We start from the raw sequence: 20,550 nt of genomic DNA on the forward strand, positions 1-20,550 counted from the left end.
GTAGGGACAGGATACCAAGCTAGAGACAGAGGTACAGGGAGAGACCGGTAGAGACAGGATACCAAGCTAGAGACAGAGGTACAGGGAGCGACAGGTAGAGACAGGATACCAAGCTGGAGACAGAGGTACAGAGAGCGACAGGTAGAGACAGGATACCAAGCTAGAGACAGAGGTACAGGGAGCGACAGGTAGAGACAGGATACCAAGCTAGAGACAGAGGTACAGGGAGAGACCGGTAGGGACAGGATACCAAGCTAGAGACAGAGGTACAGGGAGAGACCGGTAGAGACAGGATACCAAGCTAGAGACAGAGGTACAGGGAGCGACAGGTAGGGACAGGATACCAAGCTAGAGACAGAGGTACAGGGAGAGACAGGTAGGGACAGGATACCAAGCTAGAGACAGAGGTACAGAGAGAGAGAGGTAGAGACAGAATACCGAGCTAGAGACAGAGGTACGTGGAGCGACATGTAGGGACAGGATACCAAGCTAGAGACAGAGGTACAGGGAGAGACAGGTAGAGACAGGATACCAAGCTGGACACAGAGGTACAGGGAGAGACAGGTAGAGACAGGATACCAAGCTAGAGACAGAGGTACAGGGAGAGAGGCAGGTAGGGACAGGATACCAAGCTAGAGACAGAGGTACAGAGAGAGAGAGGTAGAGACAGAATACCGAGCTAGAGACAGAGGTACAGGGAGCGACAGGTAGGGACAGGATACCAAGCTAGAGACAGAGGTACAGGGAGAGACAGGTAGAGACAGAATACCGAGCTAGAGACAGAGGTACAGGGAGAGACCGGTAGAGACAGGATACCAAGGTGGAGACAGAGGTACAGGGAGAGACAGGTAGGGACAGGATACCAAGCTAGAGACAGAGGTACAGAGAGAGAGAGGTAGAGACAGAATACCGAGCTAGAGACAGAGGTACAGGGAGAGACAGGTAGGGACAGGATACCAAGCTAGAGACAGAGGTACAGGGAGAGACCGGTAGAGACAGGATACCAAGCTAGAGACAGAGGTGCAGGGAGAGACCGGTAGAGACAGGATACCAAGCTAGAGACAGAGGTACAGGGAGAGACCGGTAGAGACAGGATACCAAGCTAGAGACAGAGGTACAGGGAGCGACAGGTAGAGACAGGATACCAAGCTAGAGACAGAGGTACAGAGAGAGAGAGGTAGAGACAGAATACCGAGCTAGAGACAGAGGTACAGGAAGAGACAGGTAGGGACAGGATACCAAGCTAGAGACAGAGGTACAGGGAGAGACCGGTAGAGACAGGATACCAAGCTAGAGACAGAGGTACAGGGAGCGACAGGTAGAGACAGGATACCAAGCTGGAGACAGAGGTACAGAGAGCGACAGGTAGAGACAGGATACCAAGCTAGAGACAGAGGTACAGGGAGCGACAGGTAGAGACAGGATACCAAGCTGGAGACAAAGGTACAGGGAGAGACAGGATACCAAGCTGGAGACAGAGGTACAGGGAGAGACAGGTAGAGACAGGATACCAAGCTGGAGACAGAGGTACAGGGAGAGACAGGTAGGGACAGGATACCAAGCTAGAGACAGAGGTACAGGGAGAGACCGGTAGACACAGGATACCAAGCTGGAGACAAAGGTACAGGGAGAGACAGGTAGAGACAGGATACCAAGCTGGAGACAGAGGTAGAGAGAGTGACAGGTAGAGACAGGATACCAAGCTAGAGACAGAGGTACAGGGAGAGACAGGTAGGGACAGGATACCAAGCTAGAGACAGAGGTACAGGGAGAGACAGGATACCAAGCTAGAGACAGAGGTACAGGGAGAGACAGGTAGGGACAGGATACCAAGCTAGAGACAGAGGTACAGAGAGAGAGAGGTAGAGACAGAATACCGAGCTAGAGACAGAGGTACAGGGAGCGACAGGTAGGGACAGGATACCAAGCTAGAGACAGAGGTACAGGGAGAGACAGGTAGAGACAGGATACCAAGCTGGAGACAGAGGTACAGGGAGAGACAGGTAGGGACAGGATACCAAGCTAGAGACAGAGGTACAGGGAGAGACAGGTAGGGACAGGATACCAAGCTAGAGACAGAGGTACAGGGAGAGACCGGTAGAGACAGGATACCAAGCTAGAGACAGAGGTACAGGGAGCGACAGGTAGAGACTGGATACCAAGCTGGAGACAGAGGTACAGAGAGCGACAGGTAGAGACAGGATACCAAGCTAGAGACAGAGGTACAGAGAGAGAGAGGTAGAGACAGAATACCGAGCTAGAGACAGAGGTACAGGGAGAGACAGGTAGGGACAGGATACCAAGCTAGAGACAGAGGTACAGGGAGAGACCGGTAGAGACAGGATACCAAGCTAGAGACAGAGGTACAGGGAGCGACAGGTAGAGACAGGATACCAAGCTGGAGACAGAGGTACAGGGAGCGACAGGTAGAGACAGGATACCAAGCTGGAGACAAAGGTACAGGGAGAGACAGGATACCAAGCTGGAGACAGAGGTACAGGGAGAGACAGGTAGAGACAGGATACCAAGCTGGAGACAGAGGTACAGGGAGAGACAGGTAGGGACAGGATACCAAGCTAGAGACAGAGGTACAGGGAGAGACCGGTAGACACAGGATACCAAGCTGGAGACAGAGGGACAGGTAGAGACAGGATACCAAGCTGGAGACAGAGGTACAGAGAGCGACAGGTAGAGACAGGATACCAAGCTAGAGACAGAGGTACAGGGAGAGACAGGTAGGGACAGGATACCAAGCTAGAGACAGAGGTACAGGGAGAGACAGGGAGAGACAGGATACCAAGCTAGAGACAGAGGTACAGGGAGAGACAGGTAGGGACAGGATACCAAGCTAGAGACAGAGGTACAGAGAGAGAGAGGTAGAGACAGAATACCGAGCTAGAGACAGAGGTACAGGGAGCGACAGGTAGGGACAGGATACCAAGCTAGAGACAGAGATACAGGGAGAGACAGGTAGAGACAGGATACCAAGCTGGAGACAGAGGTACAGGGAGAGACAGGTAGGGACAGGATACCAAGCTAGAGACAGAGGTACAGGGAGAGACAGGTAGGGACAGGATACCAAGCTAGAGACAGAGGTACAGGGAGAGACCGGTAGAGACAGGATACCAAGCTGGAGACAAAGGTACAGGGAGAGACAGGTAGAGACAGGATACCAAGCTGGAGACAGAGGTACAGGGAGAGACAGGTAGGGACAGGATACCAAGCTAGAGACAGAGGTACAGGGAGCGACAGGTAGAGACAGGATACCAAGCTGGAGACAGAGGTACAGAGAGCGACAGGTAGGGACAGGATACCAAGCTAGAGACAGAGGTACAGAGAGAGAGAGGTAGAGACAGAATACCGAGCTAGAGACAGAGGTACAGGGAGCGACAGGTAGGGACAGGATACCAAGCTAGAGACAGAGGTACAGGGAGAGACAGGTAGGGACAGGATACCAAGCTAGAGACAGAGGTACAGGGAGAGACCGGTAGAGACAGGATACCAAGCTAGAGACAGAGGTACAGGGAGCGACAGGTAGAGACAGGATACCAAGCAGGAGACAGAGGTACAGAGAGCGACAGGTAGAGACAGGATACCAAGCTGGAGACAGAGGTACAGGGAGAGACAGGTAGGGGCAGGATACCAAGCTAGAGACAGAGGTACAGGGAGAGACAGGTAGGGACAGGATACCAAGCTAGAGACAGAGGTACAGGGAGAGACCGGTAGAGACAGGATACCAAGCTGGAGACAGAGGTACAGGGAGAGACAGGTAGGGACAGGATACCAAGCTGGAGACAGAGGTACAGGGAGAGACTGGTAGAGACAGGATACCAAGCTGGAGACAGAGGTACAGGGAGAGACAGGTAGGGACAGGATACCAAGCTAGAGACAGAGGTACAGGTAGAGACCGGTAGAGACAGGATACCAAGCTAGAGACAGAGGTACAGGGAGCGACAGGTAGAGACAGGATACCAAGCTGGAGACAGAGGTACTGGGAGAGACAGGTAGGGACAGGATACCAAGCTAGAGACAGATGTACAGGGAGAGACCGGTAGAGACAGGATACCAAGCTAGAGACAGAGGTACAGGGAGCGACAGGTAGAGACAGGATACCAAGCTGGAGACAGAGGTACAGGGAGAGACAGGTAGAGACAGGATACCAAGCTGGAGACAGAGGTACAGGGAGGGACAGGTAGAGACAGGATACCAAGCTGGAGACAAAGGTACAGGGAGAGACCGGTAGGGACAGGATACCAAGCTAGAGACAGAGGTACAGGGAGCGACAGGTAGAGACAGGATACCAAGCTAGAGACAGAGGTACAGGGAGCGACAGGTAGAGACAGGATACCAAGCTGGAGACAGAGGTACAGGGAGAGACAGGTAGGGACAGGATACCAAGCTAGAGACAGAGGTACAGGGAGAGACCGGTAGAGACAGGATACCAAGCTGGAGATAAAGGTACAGGGAGCGACAGGTAGAGACAGGATACCAAGCTGGAGACAAAGGTACAGGGAGCGACAGGTAGAGACAGGATACCAAGCTGGAGACAAAGGTACAGGGAGAGACAGGTAGAGACAGGATACCAAGCTGGAGACAGAGGTACAGGGAGAGACAGGTAGAGACAGGATACCAAGCTAGAGACAGAGGTACAGGGAGAGACAGGTAGGGACAGGATACCAAGCTAGAGACAGAGGTACAGAGAGAGAGAGGTAGAGACAGAATACCGAGCTAGAGACAGAGGTACAGGGAGCGACAGGTAGGGACAGGATACCAAGCTAGAGACAGAGGTACAGGGAGAGACAGGTAGGGACAGGATACCAAGCTAGAGACAGAGGTACAGGGAGAGACCGGTAGAGACAGGATACCAAGCTAGAGACAGAGGTATAGGGAGCGACAGGTAGAGACAGGATACCAAGCTGGAGACAGAGGTACAGAGAGCGACAGGTAGAGACAGGATACCAAGCTAGAGACAGAGGTACAGAGAGAGAGAGGTAGAGACAGAATACCGAGCTAGAGACAGAGGTACAGGGAGAGACAGGTAGGGACAGGATACCAAGCTAGAGACAGAGGTACAGGGAGAGACAGGTAGAGACAGGATACCAAGCTGGAGACAGAGGTACAGAGAGCGACAGGTAGAGACAGGATACCAAGCTAGAGACAGAGGTACAGGGAGCGACAGGTAGAGACAGGATACCAAGCTGGAGACAAAGGTACAGGGAGAGACAGGATACCAAGCTGGAGACAGAGGTACAGGGAGAGACAGGTAGAGACAGGATACCAAGCTGGAGACAGAGGTACAGGGAGAGACAGGTAGGGACAGGATACCAAGCTAGAGACAGAGGTACAGGGAGCGACAGGTAGAGACAGGATACCAAGCTAGAGACAGAGGTACAGGGAGAGACCGGTAGACACAGGATACCAAGCTAGAGACAGAGGTACAGGGAGAGAAAGGTAGAGACAGGATACCAAGCTGGAGACAGAGGTACAGGGAGAGACCGGTAGAGACAGGATACCAAGCTGGAGACAGAGGTACAGGGAGAGACAGGTAGAGACAGGATACCAAGCTGGAGACAGAGGTACAGAGAGCGACAGGTAGAGACAGGATACCAAGCTAGAGACAGAGGTACAGGGAGAGACAGGTAGGGGCAGGATACCAAGCTAGAGACAGAGGTACAGGGAGAGACAGGTAGGGACAGGATACCAAGCTAGAGACAGAGGTACAGGGAGAGACAGGTAGAGACAGGATACCAAGCTAGAGACAGAGGTACAGGGAGAGACCGGTAGACACAGGATACCAAGCTGGAGACAGAGGTACAGGGAGAGACAGGTAGAGACAGGATACCAAGCTGGAGACAGAGGTACAGAGAGCGACAGGTAGAGACAGGATACCAAGCTAGAGACAGAGGTACAGGGAGAGACAGGTAGGGACAGGATACCAAGCTAGAGACAGAGGTACAGGGAGAGACAGGTAGAGACAGGATACCAAGCTGGAGACAGAGGTACAGGGAGAGACAGGTAGAGACAGGATACCAAGCTAGAGACAGAGGTACAGGGAGAGACAGGTAGAGACAGGATACCAAGCTGGAGACAGAGGTACAGGGAGAGACAGGTAGGGACAGGATACCAAGCTAGAGACAGAGGTACAGGGAGAGACAGGTAGAGACAGGATACCAAGCTAGAGACAGAGGTACAGAGAGAGACCGGTAGACACAGGATACCAAGCTGGAGACAGAGGTACAGGGAGAGACAGGTAGAGACAGGATACCAAGCTGGAGACAGAGGTACAGAGAGCGACAGGTAGAGACAGGATACCAAGCTAGAGACAGAGGTACAGGGAGCGACTGGTAGAGACAGGATACCAAGCTGGAGACAGAGGTACAGAGAGCGACAGGTAGAGACAGGATACCAAGCTAGAGACAGAGGTACAGGGAGAGACAGGTAGAGACAGGATACCAAGCTGGAGACAGAGGTACAGGGAGAGACAGGTAGGGACAGGATACCAAGCTAGAGACAGAGGTACAGGGAGAGACAGGTAGAGACAGAGGTACAGGGAGAGACCGGTAGACACAGGATACCAAGCTGGAGACAGAGGTACAGGGAGAGACAGGTAGAGACAGGATACCAAGCTGGAGACAGAGGTACAGAGAGCGACAGGTAGAGACAGGATACCAAGCTAGAGACAGAGGTACAGGGAGAGACAGGTAGGGACAGGATACCAAGCTAGAGACAGAGGTACAGGGAGAGACAGGTAGAGACAGGATACCAAGCTAGAGACAGAGGTACAGGGAGAGACAGGTAGGGACAGGATACCAAGCTAGAGACAGAGGTACAGAGAGAGAGAGGTAGAGACAGAATACCGAGCTAGAGACAGAGGTACAGGGAGCGACAGGTAGGGACAGGATACCAAGCTAGAGACAGAGGTACAGGGAGAGACAGGTAGAGACAGGATACCAAGCTGGAGACAGAGGTACAGGGAGAGACAGGTAGGGACAGGATACCAAGCTAGAGACAGAGGTAGAGGGAGAGACAGGTAGGGACAGGATACCAAGCTAGAGACAGAGGTACAGGGAGCGACAGGTAGAGACAGGATACCAAGCTGGAGACAGAGGTACAGAGAGCGACAGGTAGGGACAGGATACCAAGCTAGAGACAGAGGTACAGAGAGAGAGAGGTAGAGACAGAATACCGAGCTAGAGACAGAGGTACAGGGAGCGACAGGTAGGGACAGGATACCAAGCTAGAGACAGAGGTACAGGGAGAGACAGGTAGGGACAGGATACCAAGCTAGAGACAGAGGTACAGGGAGAGACCGGTAGAGACAGGATACCAAGCTAGAGACAGAGGTACAGGGAGCGACAGGTAGAGACAGGATACCAACCTGGAGACAGAGGTACAGAGAGCGACAGGTAGAGACAGGATACCAAGCTAGAGACAGAGGTACAGGGAGCGACAGGTAGAGACAGGATACCAAGCTAGAGACAGAGGTACAGGGAGAGACCGGTAGGGACAGGATACCAAGCTAGAGACAGAGGTACAGGGAGAGACCGGTAGAGACAGGATACCAAGCTAGAGACAGAGGTACAGAGAGCGACAGGGAGACACAGGATACCAAGCTAGAAACAAAGGTACAGGGAGAGACCGGTAGGGACAGGATACCAAGCTAGAGACAGAGGTACAGGGAGAGACCGGTAGAGACAGGATACCAAGCTGGAGATAAAGGTACAGGGAGAGACAGGTAGAGACAGGATACCAAGCTAGAGACAGAGGTACAGAGAGCGACAGGTAGAGACAGGATACCAAGCTAGAAACAAAGGTACAGGGAGAGACCGGTAGGGACAGGATACCAAGCTAGAGACAGAGGTACAGGGAGCGACAGGTAGAGACAGGATACCAAGCTGGAGACAGAGGTACAGGTAACGACAGGTAGAGACAGGATACCAAGGTGGAGACAGAGGTACAGGGAGCGACAGGTAGAGACAGGATACCAAGCTGGAGACAAAGGTACAGGGCGAGACAGGTAGAGACAGAATACCAAGCTAGAGACAGAGGTACAGGGAGCGACAGGTAGAGACAGGATACCAAGCTAGAGACAGAGGTACAGGGAGAGAGAGGTAGAGACAGGATACCAAGCTAGAAACAAAGGTACAGGGAGAGACCGGTAGGGACAGGATACCAAGCTAGAGACAGAGGTACAGGGAGAGACAGGTAGAGACAGGATACCAAGCTAGAGACAGAGGTACAGAGAGCGACAGGTAGAGACAGGATACCAAGCTAGAAACAAAGGTACAGGGAGAGACCGGTAGGGACAGGATACCAAGCTAGAGACAGAGGTACAGGGAGCGACAGGTAGAGACAGGATACCAAGGTGGAGACAGAGGTACAGGGAGCGACAGGTAGGGACAGGATACCAAGCTAGAGACAGAGGTACAGGGAGTGACAGGTAGAGACAGGATACCAAGATGGAGACAAAGGTACAGGGAGAGACAGGTAGAGACAGGATACCAAGCTAGAGACAGAGGTACAGGGAGAGACCGGTAGGGACAGGATACCAAGCTAGAGACAGAGGTACAGGGAGAGACAGGTAGAGACAGGATACCAAGCTGGAGACAGAGGTACAGGGAGCGACAGGTAGAGACAGGATACCAAGGTGGAGACAGAGGTACAGGGAGCGACAGGTAGAGACAGGATACCAAGCTGGAGACAAAGGTACAGGGAGCAACAGGTAGAGACAGGATACCGAGCTAGAGACAGAGGTACAGGGAGAGACAGGTAGAGACAGGATACCAAGCTGGAGACAGAGGTACAGGGAGCGACAGGTAGAGACAGGATACCACGGTGGAGACAGAGGTACAGGGAGCGACAGGTAGAGACTGGATACCAAGCTGGAGACAGAGGTATAGGGAGAGACCGGTAGGGACAGGATACCAAGCTAGAGACAGAGGTACAGGGAGCGACAGGTAGAGACAGGATACCAAGCTGGAGACAGAGGTACAGGGAGCGACAGGTAGAAACAGGATACCAAGCTGGAGACAGAGGTACAGGGAGAGACAGGTAGTGACAGGATACCAAGCTAGAGACAGAGGTACAGGGAGAGACAGGTAGGGACAGGATACTAAGCTGGAGACAGGTAGAGACAGGATACCAAGCTAGAGACAGAGGTACAGGGAGCGACAGGTAGAGACAGGATACCAAGCTGGAGACAGAGGTACAGAGAGCGACAGGTAGAGACAGGATACCAAGCTAGAGACAGAGGTACAGGGAGAGACAGGTAGAGACAGGATACCAAGCTGGAGACAGAGGTACAGGGAGAGACAGGTAGGGACAGGATACCAAGCTAGAGACAGAGGTACAGGGAGAGACAGGTAGAGACAGAGGTACAGGGAGAGACCGGTAGACACAGGATACCAAGCTGGAGACAGAGGTACAGGGAGAGACAGGTAGAGACAGGATACCAAGCTGGAGACAGAGGTACAGAGAGCGACAGGTAGAGACAGGATACCAAGCTAGAGACAGAGGTACAGGGAGAGACAGGTAGGGACAGGATACCAAGCTAGAGACAGAGGTACAGGGAGAGACAGGTAGAGACAGGATACCAAGCTAGAGACAGAGGTACAGGGAGAGACAGGTAGGGACAGGATACCAAGCTAGAGACAGAGGTACAGAGAGAGAGAGGTAGAGACAGAATACCGAGCTAGAGACAGAGGTACAGGGAGCGACAGGTAGGGACAGGATACCAAGCTAGAGACAGAGGTACAGGGAGAGACAGGTAGAGACAGGATACCAAGCTGGAGACAGAGGTACAGGGAGAGACAGGTAGGGACAGGATACCAAGCTAGAGACAGAGGTACAGGGAGAGACAGGTAGGGACAGGATACCAAGCTAGAGACAGAGGTACAGGGAGCGACAGGTAGAGACAGGATACCAAGCTGGAGACAGAGGTACAGAGAGCGACAGGTAGGGACAGGATACCAAGCTAGAGACAGAGGTACAGAGAGAGAGAGGTAGAGACAGAATACCGAGCTAGAGACAGAGGTACAGGGAGCGACAGGTAGGGACAGGATACCAAGCTAGAGACAGAGGTACAGGGAGAGACAGGTAGGGACAGGATACCAAGCTAGAGACAGAGGTACAGGGAGAGACCGGTAGAGACAGGATACCAAGCTAGAGACAGAGGTACAGGGAGCGACAGGTAGAGACAGGATACCAAGCTGGAGACAGAGGTACAGAGAGCGACAGGTAGAGACAGGATACCAAGCTAGAGACAGAGGTACAGGGAGCGACAGGTAGAGACAGGATACCAAGCTAGAGACAGAGGTACAGGGAGAGACCGGTAGGGACAGGATACCAAGCTAGAGACAGAGGTACAGGGAGAGACCGGTAGAGACAGGATACCAAGCTAGAGACAGAGGTACAGAGAGCGACAGGGAGACACAGGATACCAAGCTAGAAACAAAGGTACAGGGAGAGACCGGTAGGGACAGGATACCAAGCTAGAGACAGAGGTACAGGGAGAGACCGGTAGAGACAGGATACCAAGCTGGAGATAAAGGTACAGGGAGAGACAGGTAGAGACAGGATACCAAGCTAGAGACAGAGGTACAGAGAGCGACAGGTAGAGACAGGATACCAAGCTAGAAACAAAGGTACAGGGAGAGACCGGTAGGGACAGGATACCAAGCTAGAGACAGAGGTACAGGGAGCGACAGGTAGAGACAGGATACCAAGCTGGAGACAGAGGTACAGGGAGCGACAGGTAGAGACAGGATACCAAGGTGGAGACAGAGGTACAGGGAGCGACAGGTAGAGACAGGATACCAAGCTGGAGACAAAGGTACAGGGAGAGACAGGTAGAGACAGAATACCAAGCTAGAGACAGAGGTACAGGGAGCGACAGTTAGAGACAGGATACCAAGCTAGAGACAGAGGTACAGGGAGAGAGAGGTAGAGACAGAATACCGAGCTGGAGACAAAGGTACAGGGAGAGACAGGTAGAGACAGGATACCAAGCTAGAGACAGAGGTACAGGGAGAGACCGGTAGGGACAGGATACCAAGCTAGAGACAGAGGTACAGGGAGCGACAGGTAGAGACAGGATACCAAGCTAGAAACAAAGGTACAGGGAGAGACCGGTAGGGACAGGATACCAAGCTAGAGACAGAGGTACAGGGAGAGACAGGTAGAGACAGGATACCAAGCTAGAGACAGAGGTACAGAGAGCGACAGGTAGAGACAGGATACCAAGCTAGAAACAAAGGTACAGGGAGAGACCGGTAGGGACAGGATACCAAGCTAGAGACAGAGGTACAGGGAGCGACAGGTAGAGACAGGATACCAAGGTGGAGTCAGAGGTACAGGGAGCGACAGGTAGGGACAGGATACCAAGCTAGAGACAGAGGTACAGGGAGCGACAGGTAGAGACAGGATACCAAGCTGGAGACAAAGGTACAGGGAGAGACAGGTAGAGACAGGATACCAAGCTAGAGACAGAGGTACAGGGAGAGACCGGTAGGGACAGGATACCAAGCTAGAGACAGAGGTACAGGGAGAGACAGGTAGAGACAGGATACCAAGCTGGAGACAGAGGTACAGGGAGCGACAGGTAGAGACAGGATACCAAGGTGGAGACAGAGGTACAGGGAGCGACAGGTAGAGACAGGATACCAAGCTGGAGACAAAGGTACAGGGAGCAACAGGTAGAGACAGGATACCGAGCTAGAGACAGAGGTACAGGGAGAGACAGGTAGAGACAGGATACCAAGCTGGAGACAGAGGTACAGGGAGCGACAGGTAGAGACAGGATACCACGGTGGAGACAGAGGTACAGGGAGCGACAGGTAGAGACTGGATACCAAGCTGGAGACAGAGGTATAGGGAGAGACCGGTAGGGACAGGATACCAAGCTAGAGACACAGGTACAGGGAGCGACAGGTAGAGACAGGATACCAAGCTGGAGACAGAGGTACAGGGAGCGACAGGTAGAGACAGGATACCAAGCTGGAGACAGAGGTACAGGGAGCGACAGGTAGAGACAGGATACCAAGCTGGAGACAGAGGTACAGGGAGAGACAGGTAGGGACAGGATACCAAGCGGTATCCGAAGATGTCTGCAAGGGGGGCCATGTAGGTGATGAACAAGGTGGGGCTGAGGGAAGATCCTTGGGGTACGCCGCATAGGATGCCCTTGGGTTGGGCATTTTGCTGAATGCCAATGTTGCATTTTTAAGGTCAGATATTAAAATGACAAAAGAGGGTATTTTGTACATTTATCTCATTAAGTGAACTCAAGTGCTCCTTTTTTTCTCATAACAAATTTTCACTCAAACTGTCACACATAATGCCTGAAATGTGACGCATTAGAAAACGAAAACTATGGAAATGTCACACATAAGCAAGATAAAAACTTGGCAGTTATTTTATGAACATGCATGCCATGAACTACAACGATGGTGATAGTATCAATGTTCACCTGTGACTCTTACCTGACTTCCAGCCAGCGGGCAGTGCCGTGAGGGAAACGGCCGAGGTCTGAACACGCCGGGAGGCTGCAGGAGGCGGTCAGCGACATCGGACCACACTCCCCAGCAGCCTCTTGGGCGGCGGCGCGCCCGTGACGCGTCCAGAGCGCCCGGAGGCGCCAGTAAAAGCCTGACACCCCCTCTCGCCCCGCGAGTCGCGCGCGGGCAGCGCCGGGCGGAGCCCGGGCAGAGGGCGGGCCGTCTGTGGCCGTCCGGGGCAGGAGGAGGCAGGGCAGGGCCACCCCATTTTCATCTACCGTACCGGCTTCAACCTGTGGTGCCGCAACGCAGCATGTCAACACGCTCCGGTAAGGCCTTGAGGGGTTGCGGGGAGAGTACCCCCAGCGGTGCTATGTTTGGCTCAATGGACAAATTCCTGACAAGGGTGGCGGCTGTCATAGACAATGAACTTGCCATATCTGAACGGCGCCTTTCACTTGACTTCCCTCCTGCTAAAAGTCCATCGCCAGCAATAGTGGTGTCCCCTTTAAATCCTACTTCCCCTGCACTCTTGCTTGGAGATTCACCTGGGGATCCCCTTATTGCACCTCCAATGGGTGGTTTAGAGGGGTTAGATAGCTCACTGATTGGTGTCCACGGTACCAGCCCATGTGCCGTGCTTACAGATCCTTGCAATGAGCTCTCCTTAGCAGGCTCACCTGGCACCCAGTCCCTACACTGCCCTGAGGTTCCTGCTCTCGCCCCACAAGCCCCGTCCAAGAAGCAACCCATCCAGGAGCCCATTAAAAGGAAGGGGAAAAGGGCAAATCACACTCGAAAGGGTTGTCCATCTAAGACTATTAACCACCCCAGGTACCCGCTCCTGAGGGGTCCTTCCCCCCAGAGTACTGCAGGACCGGTATCCTCAGGGACAGCCACTTGCGCACCAGTTGTTACTGATATAGTGCCACCTTTCTTGTCGGCCCCACCAACGCCTGTTCAGGACAACGTGGGTCACTCTATGGAGGCGTTTGAGAAGATGGTCAAGTCTCTTGTGCTGCCACTTATAGACCAGGTCAAGAGGTTGGGGGAAAGGCTTGACTGCTTTGAGCAGGCTACTAGGGACAATTTCTTTGCTCTAAAAACCCTTCTCAAGCACCAGCCTAAGCCCAGTGAGGATAGGACAGATAGGTTAGAGGAGTCCAATAGGATAGAGGCCCCAGTGAGACCCCCCCTGGGAGACCAGTTGACGCAGCCGCCTAAGCACCCTGCACCTGGGAATACGATCTTGGCTGCTCCTAGGGGTGGTCCTAGACAGACAAAATCGAAGGCTCCCACTTGTGTTGCCCACGTGCATGCTACCCTTCCCCCAGCAGTAATATCCCCGGTGGCTAGCAAGGCACCAAGGCAACACAAGAAGGGAGGGACGGGCCCTATTTCGCAACCTGGGGTTGCCATATCTGATGCAACTGGTGGGGTTGCATCAACTCCTAAGGTTTCATCTATTCCTGTCCCACCTACAAATCGGCCCCCTTTGGGTCCTCCTCAGATCAGTAGACGCAAGTGCCCCCCAGTTAACCTCCCCCCTGAGTGCCACCCGTATGTCGTCATCCTCTCGAAAGTTCCCCCTCTTGGGAGTACCCAGCGTGAAAACCATCAGGCACTAAAGAATAAGGTCATCCACTGGCTGAAAGCCAACAGGCCCTTGCCCGCGGGAGTGGATGGAATTATTCTTGGTGTACGCAGGGTGGGTTGGATTGGACACAGGAAAAAATCGCTTGAAGGGGATTGTGTGGTCGTAAATTTTCAAGATGCTAGGGTTGCCCAATTTATATGCTCTCAAGGTCAACCCACGGCTGGTTCGGGTATCGACATAGTCGATTTGACATTCTTTTATCCACGGCCTATTATGACCACCCCCTCCATCCATCTTGGTCAACCCTCCTTCATTGGCAGCCTAGGGGGCCAATTTTTGGTGGAAAACACTGCCCACGGCCTTCTGACCCCGGGAGTTCCTTCCCAGCAGCTATGCACAGCCCCAGTGTTGCTAAATTGGGGACCTGGGAGTTGTTGACTCGGTTACGATCCGGGGGAGGACGTTGTGGCCCCGGGTTCTGTCGCTGAGTCAACACCATACTCCAAATCCATTGGCCCCTCCTCCCCACTGCAGACTCTGGCTATGGCCGAGTCTGTAGAGGGGAAGGGGGAGACCGGGGCTCCCCATAACTCTCCGCTTGGTCCCCCTGATGTGGGTTTTGCGGACTTGTCACCCCCTGTCGAGGATTGTAGCATTGCAGCTGTAACGGACCCCCCGATTAGGGTTTTCAGCTGGAATGTTGCGGGCCTCGAAAGGAAGCTGGCATTGCCGGATTGGAGCGAGCGTGTGGAGCAATACTCCATATGCCTGTTCCAGGAAACATGGAGCCGGGTGCCCCTTCATAAGGCGGGGTATTCCACCCACTTTTTGCCGGCAGCAGAAAGTGCAACTGGTAGGGGCCGCCCCTCTGGCGGTTTGTTAATCTGGGTAGCCACCAAACTTAACTGTAGGGTGGAGGAGAAGGACACTAACTGCCCTGACCTCCTAAATATTTTGCTTCGTAATTCCCAGGGCAGAGTCATCTTAAACATTTTTAACATCTATGCCCGCGGCACTAAGGGGGGAAGAGAATCCTCAGTCATAGCTTGCTTGGAGGTGCAACTCCGATCATCTCCATACGGGTCTTGTACACTGCTGGCAGGTGACCTGAACTGCACTTTCGAGCCTCTTGATCTGGACATCTTAGTAGATCAGGAGGAATTCGATAATGGGTGGGGGATTCCCCCCCTCGAGCTTGGCCCTGTTAAAAAGTGGACAGAAGTGGCCCTCCAGATCAACTCCCTAGCTATGGAGTTCGGGCTTAGAGCTGCCAATGGCAGGACCAGGTCCGACAAAGTAGGGGCGCACACCTACAATAGGCCAGGACACACGTCACGCATTGATTATTTCCTCCTTGACATACACCTGTGGGGCATGGTGGAGGACATGGTAGTTTTACCTTCTGTGGAGAGTGACCACAATCTACTGTCCCTCACCCTGTCACACAGGTGCGTCAATAGCACCGTGAGTGGGTCTTCTTGTAACCCCGCTCCAGACCTGTCAGTGGTCTCGAATTGTGGGCGCAGGCTGAAGTGGGCGAAGCTGGCTCTTTCGGAGGAGAAAACCTCTGTGATCAGGCAGCTTCTGGCTTCAGCCCTGGCCAATCTTGACTGTCAAGAGGAAGGGCAGATGGAGGTGGCACCTAGGTTTTGTGCCATAATTCAGGCCATTGGTGACCTCTTTGTAGTCCCAGCCCACCCGAGCGGAAGGAAACCCAACCTACGTCCGGGTCAGGGCTGGTACAACCAAAAGTGTAGGGAGGCGAAATCACTTCTTATCGAGGCAGTCAAGTCCAAATTACCGCTCAGGACTAGAGAGGCCAGGAGACACTACACACTCTGCCAGAAAAATGCAAGGATGGAATGGGAGGACAATTTCTGGCAGGACCTCCTGGCGGCCAGCCGTGGGAAAGACGCTAAAGGTTTTTGGGACATGGTGGGCAAAAGGAATCGTCCCGACGATTCCCGGAGGACTTGTGCGATTAATGCCCAGACTTGGTTTTCCCATTTCCAAAATCTTTACTCTGCTGTTGAAGGCCCACTTAATGATCCCTTTAAAATTCCATCCTTTACTCTAGACCGAGACCAGGAATTGTTTTCCCCCCTCGATGTAACAAAGCAAATTAAAACCTTGGTCCCCTTGAAAGCTGCTGGCCCGGACGGCCTACCGGGGGACATTCTCCGTGCCTATCCGGAAGAATGGGGGGCTCTAATCTCTGCACTCCTCAATGCAATCATGGGGGGAGGGCTTGTGCCTGACTCCTGGAGAGGTGCGGAGGTGGTGCCCATTTTCAAAAAGGGCAGTCGGGATTCACCAGGGAACTATAGGCCTATAAGCCTAATAGACTCCAGCCAGAAACTGGCCGGGAAAACCATCTTGGGGAGAATTACTCAATGCGTGGACGACAATCACATTCTGTCCGACATGCAGGCTGGGTTCCGTTCGGGTACAGGAACCATTGAACAGGCCTTTAGGCTTTTGTTGATACACTGGAAGGTGGTGGTGCTGGGCAAAGGCAGTCTCTATCTGGCCTTTATTGACCTTAAGACTGCCTTTGACCTGGTACCGAGGGAGGAACTTTGGAGGGTGCTTGATGGTTTAGGGATGCCCCCGTACCTACTGAACCTCCTCATTAACCTGCACACTAACACCTATGCCCAGGTTAGATGGGGGTTGAATGGGGAAAAGACCGATAAAATCAGGGTCGAGAGGGGAGTAAGACAGGGCTGTGTTTTGGCCCCCACCTTATTCTCCCTCTACATTAACGGGGTGGTAGATTATCTTCTGGGCGAACCATCAGACGCTCCTAGCCTGGGTGGAGTAAAAATTCCAACTCTGTTGTTCGCCGACGACACCCTCCTCATCTCCAAAACCCCCCAAGGTCTACAGTCTTTACTGAACCGCTTCCAGGATTTCTGTACCACTAAAGGCCTCGTCATAAACATAGATAAGACCAAGTACCTAGTCAAGCACCCACCCCGCAAACTTGGTCTCCCTCCAATTCTGAACTCTATACCCCTAGAAAGAGTGGCGGAATTTGATTATCTGGGGATCCGCCTGAATGATGCAATGAGCTGGACTGCCCACATTGATAAAATGACTCTGGCTCACAAAAGGGTGGGGGGCGCCCTTCTTAAGGAGTACAATAACTCCTCAAAACATTGTGTTGCTCCCATACTCGAGATTTACAAAGCCCGTGCAGTCCCTGCTTCTCTCTATGGATCGGAACTGTGGGGCTTGGGCAAGGTCGATTCACTGAGTAAGGCCGAAAATAAATTTATCAAGGACCTTCTTGCTATCCCATCGAGCAGCCCGACCATCCCAATGCTCTTGGACACTGGCTGCAAAGCCATAAGGGACCAGGCTCGGCTTCGTCCCCTTCTGCTCTGGGCACGCTTGTGGAGGGTCCCGGAGCTACAATCTTACGCCAATGGGCTGGCAGAAGTGATGCATGCTGATGGTTGGAGTAGCATCAAATGGCTGAAGGACATAAAACATCTTTTAGGGGAACTGGGTCTGGCCTCTTGCTGGCATAGTCACTCCGCTCCACCAAAGAAGTCTCTAAAAAAACTTTTCTGGGAGTGGGTTGACGTGAAGCGCTCTAGTAGCCAGCAGCATTGTAAAACCACCGCAGCTTTCCTGTTGTTCAAAGACGTTGTCTTGTATGAGCCATATATGGATATTATAACAGTTGCCATGGATAGGTCCTTGTATATAAAATTTCGGCTAGGAACCTTGCCCTTGGCGGATCTCTGTTCAAGGTGGAATAAAGCCCAGCACACATCACGCTTTTGTGCCTCTTGTTCGGATAAACCAGAGACGGTGCCACACTTTCTTTTCGAATGCCCGGACTATGGTCGCCCCAGATCATGTTGGCTTGGCCCCATTTGCAGAGAATTGGGGACTCGTCAGCACTCTGTTGCCCTTCGGATTCTTTTAACGAATACAGCCCCTCCTATTGTTTGTGCTGTTGCAAAATTTTTAAAATGGGCTTGGTTGATAAGACTTAGAAGACTGTCCATATCAATTTAATTCTTTTTTAGCTAATTTATTCTGATATATCGTGTTTTAATTGCCATTCTATTTGTACAGTCTTACTTATTTCGACATGCTGTTTTTATATTTTTTGTACTGCTTTTATGATATGTGCATATCGAAATAAAGCATCAATCAATCAGTATCAATGTTCAACTTCAATCCCTGGGCATAGGAAAATAATCAGAGCGACGATGCTTGAATTGTGGACTGCTGAGGTGTCCTCCGAGGCACAGTGGACGTGGTGCTAGAAACGACTCTGACGCTCAAGTTACGTAATTTTTTTTCTCTTCTTAGTTTAAGATGCTGTAATATTATATTAATTGGTCTGCAGCTTGTATCTTTGTTTTATGGACTTTCTTGTTTTTTCATGTTTGTTATGAATGGATTGTCAAGAACTGAATAAAAATAATTTAAAGAAAAAAAAAGTTACGTAGTAATTGGAGTGAGGGCGCGTGCGCCCAGCTCCCTTTCATTGGCAGGAGCATCTGACTGGAAATGTGGACGCCTGCGAGGGATTGGTCAGGTGTGTGCAAACTGTAGCATGCAGCCATCTGTGGGAGGGGCTCTACTGTGACATGCTTTCATGGACGCTACAATCGCGGCACAAAGGTTATTTATCTTGTAAATTTAGCACGGTCCTAAATTGTCATTCCACACTTTATGGATTGAAAAGCAGTAAGACCATGGATGCTCGTCAAAAAAGACTATTAATACAACCAACATATATTTTGTTCAATAATGCAAGACGACCGGTTTTCACTTCAAAGTACGCGAAATAAAATAAGCTCAGTGGTGCAACACTGCCGCCAAGTGATGAATATATAAACTTCCAAATGTTCAATTTCTTAAAATAGTTACATGCTTTTAATGTGCGTGTATTTGTAATTTCTATACCCTATACGTAACACACCTCGAGCGACAGTTAATTGCTAATTTTGAAGAGGAATATGGCAATAAATAATATACGAGTCATCATAGGAAACATTTGAATGTAATAAATCTGGATTCACCTTTCTCGACTGTTGAGCATAATTGCCTGAGAGAACAAATAAAAACATATAGCTAGATTTGTTCTTTTATTACACTCGGTTCTGTGAAATTTGTATTATTTTCTTATCATGCTAACTTTGGTTCACGAGTGTATGTGGTTAAAGCCAGGTTTTTTTTTTTAAACTTTAATACGTTTTTATAATATATTATAGGGTCAGGCGCGTAACGCCCAAAGGGCTTCACCATGCACTCACACCATTCACCTGCTCATCCTACACTGAATCAGGCCACTCTGCACTCTCAGTGATCACTCCGCACTCACAATGCACTTGCGCTGTTCACCCTGTACCTCACCCTGCAGTCACATGAACACACTACACACCCGGCACTCATGTGACACTTCACTCACCTGTCAACCTCACTGCTCAATCGGGAATCTCAATCAAACAAGCCCATCACTAACCATGCATTCATTCCTCCCATTCTCAACTTACATCCGCACCCAAATCCATATGGTCACCTCACTCACCCTGCAGTCATTCCTCTTACCCTACTCTCACACTGTCGCATCACTCACTGTGCACTCCTGCCATCCACACAGTGCAGAGGGTTAATGTGCCTGCTACAAAGAACATGTACCATGCAGATCACAGAACTGAGTGTGAGTTAACTATGAGTAGAACTTTAAAAAAATGAAAGGTTTGTCGGGAAGGTGCTATAGAGAGATGAGGTGCACTGTTGGCGAGTGGTAGTGAGGGAATTAATGGAGAAGGAGAAAATAGGGACAGCCCTGGCTGGGAGTCTTACACCCCCCTTCCCCTCACCCCCCCCCCTTCCGTAGTTCGGGTCTAGTTGCGCCCCTGGCAAGTGTATTACAGGGATCACTGAAATAATATCGACTACCAAAATATCGACTACCCAAAATATCGAGGAAAAAATATCTACAACCAAAATATCGAGTTTGTATGTACAAACAGGTAAGTACAAAAATATCGAGTACAAAATATCGTTTACAAAAATATAGTTGTTCTAATAAATATCGACTTTAATAAAAAACAATGTTTAATTACATTAATATAAAAAATTAATTACTAAAATATAATTAACAATACTTAAATTAACTTTTAATAATTAAATAATTAATGAAAGTAAAAAAATAATATTTTTTAAATCATATTTCTTAAAACATATATATATATAGTAACAAAATTTAATTAAATAATAGCCAATATTATTAACGTACAAATACAAAAGAGTAAAAATTACTATTCCCACTGCAAAGAGTGCAACAGTGGATATATGACGTTACAACGCAACTTTTACAACGCACTACCATTATAACGTAAGTATTGGTAAGTATATAATAATTTTTTTTAATTTAAATTATTTAAAAATATTTAAATATAATTTAATTTAATTTCATTTCATTAA

At 50.9% G+C, this 20,550-nt stretch overlaps 1 protein-coding gene across 1 annotated transcript in view; it reads right to left on the reverse strand.

The window, feature by feature from the left end:
* LOC144806652 (V-type proton ATPase 116 kDa subunit a 4-like) overlaps nucleotides 1-20,550 on the reverse strand; it is a 247,625-nt gene that overhangs the window by 176,094 nt on the left and 50,981 nt on the right. The gene's annotated exons all lie outside the window — the stretch shown is intronic.

This window comes from Lissotriton helveticus, chromosome 1_1, assembly GCF_964261635.1.
Source record: "Lissotriton helveticus chromosome 1_1, aLisHel1.1, whole genome shotgun sequence".
Classification (NCBI taxonomy): domain Eukaryota; kingdom Metazoa; phylum Chordata; class Amphibia; order Caudata; family Salamandridae; genus Lissotriton; species Lissotriton helveticus.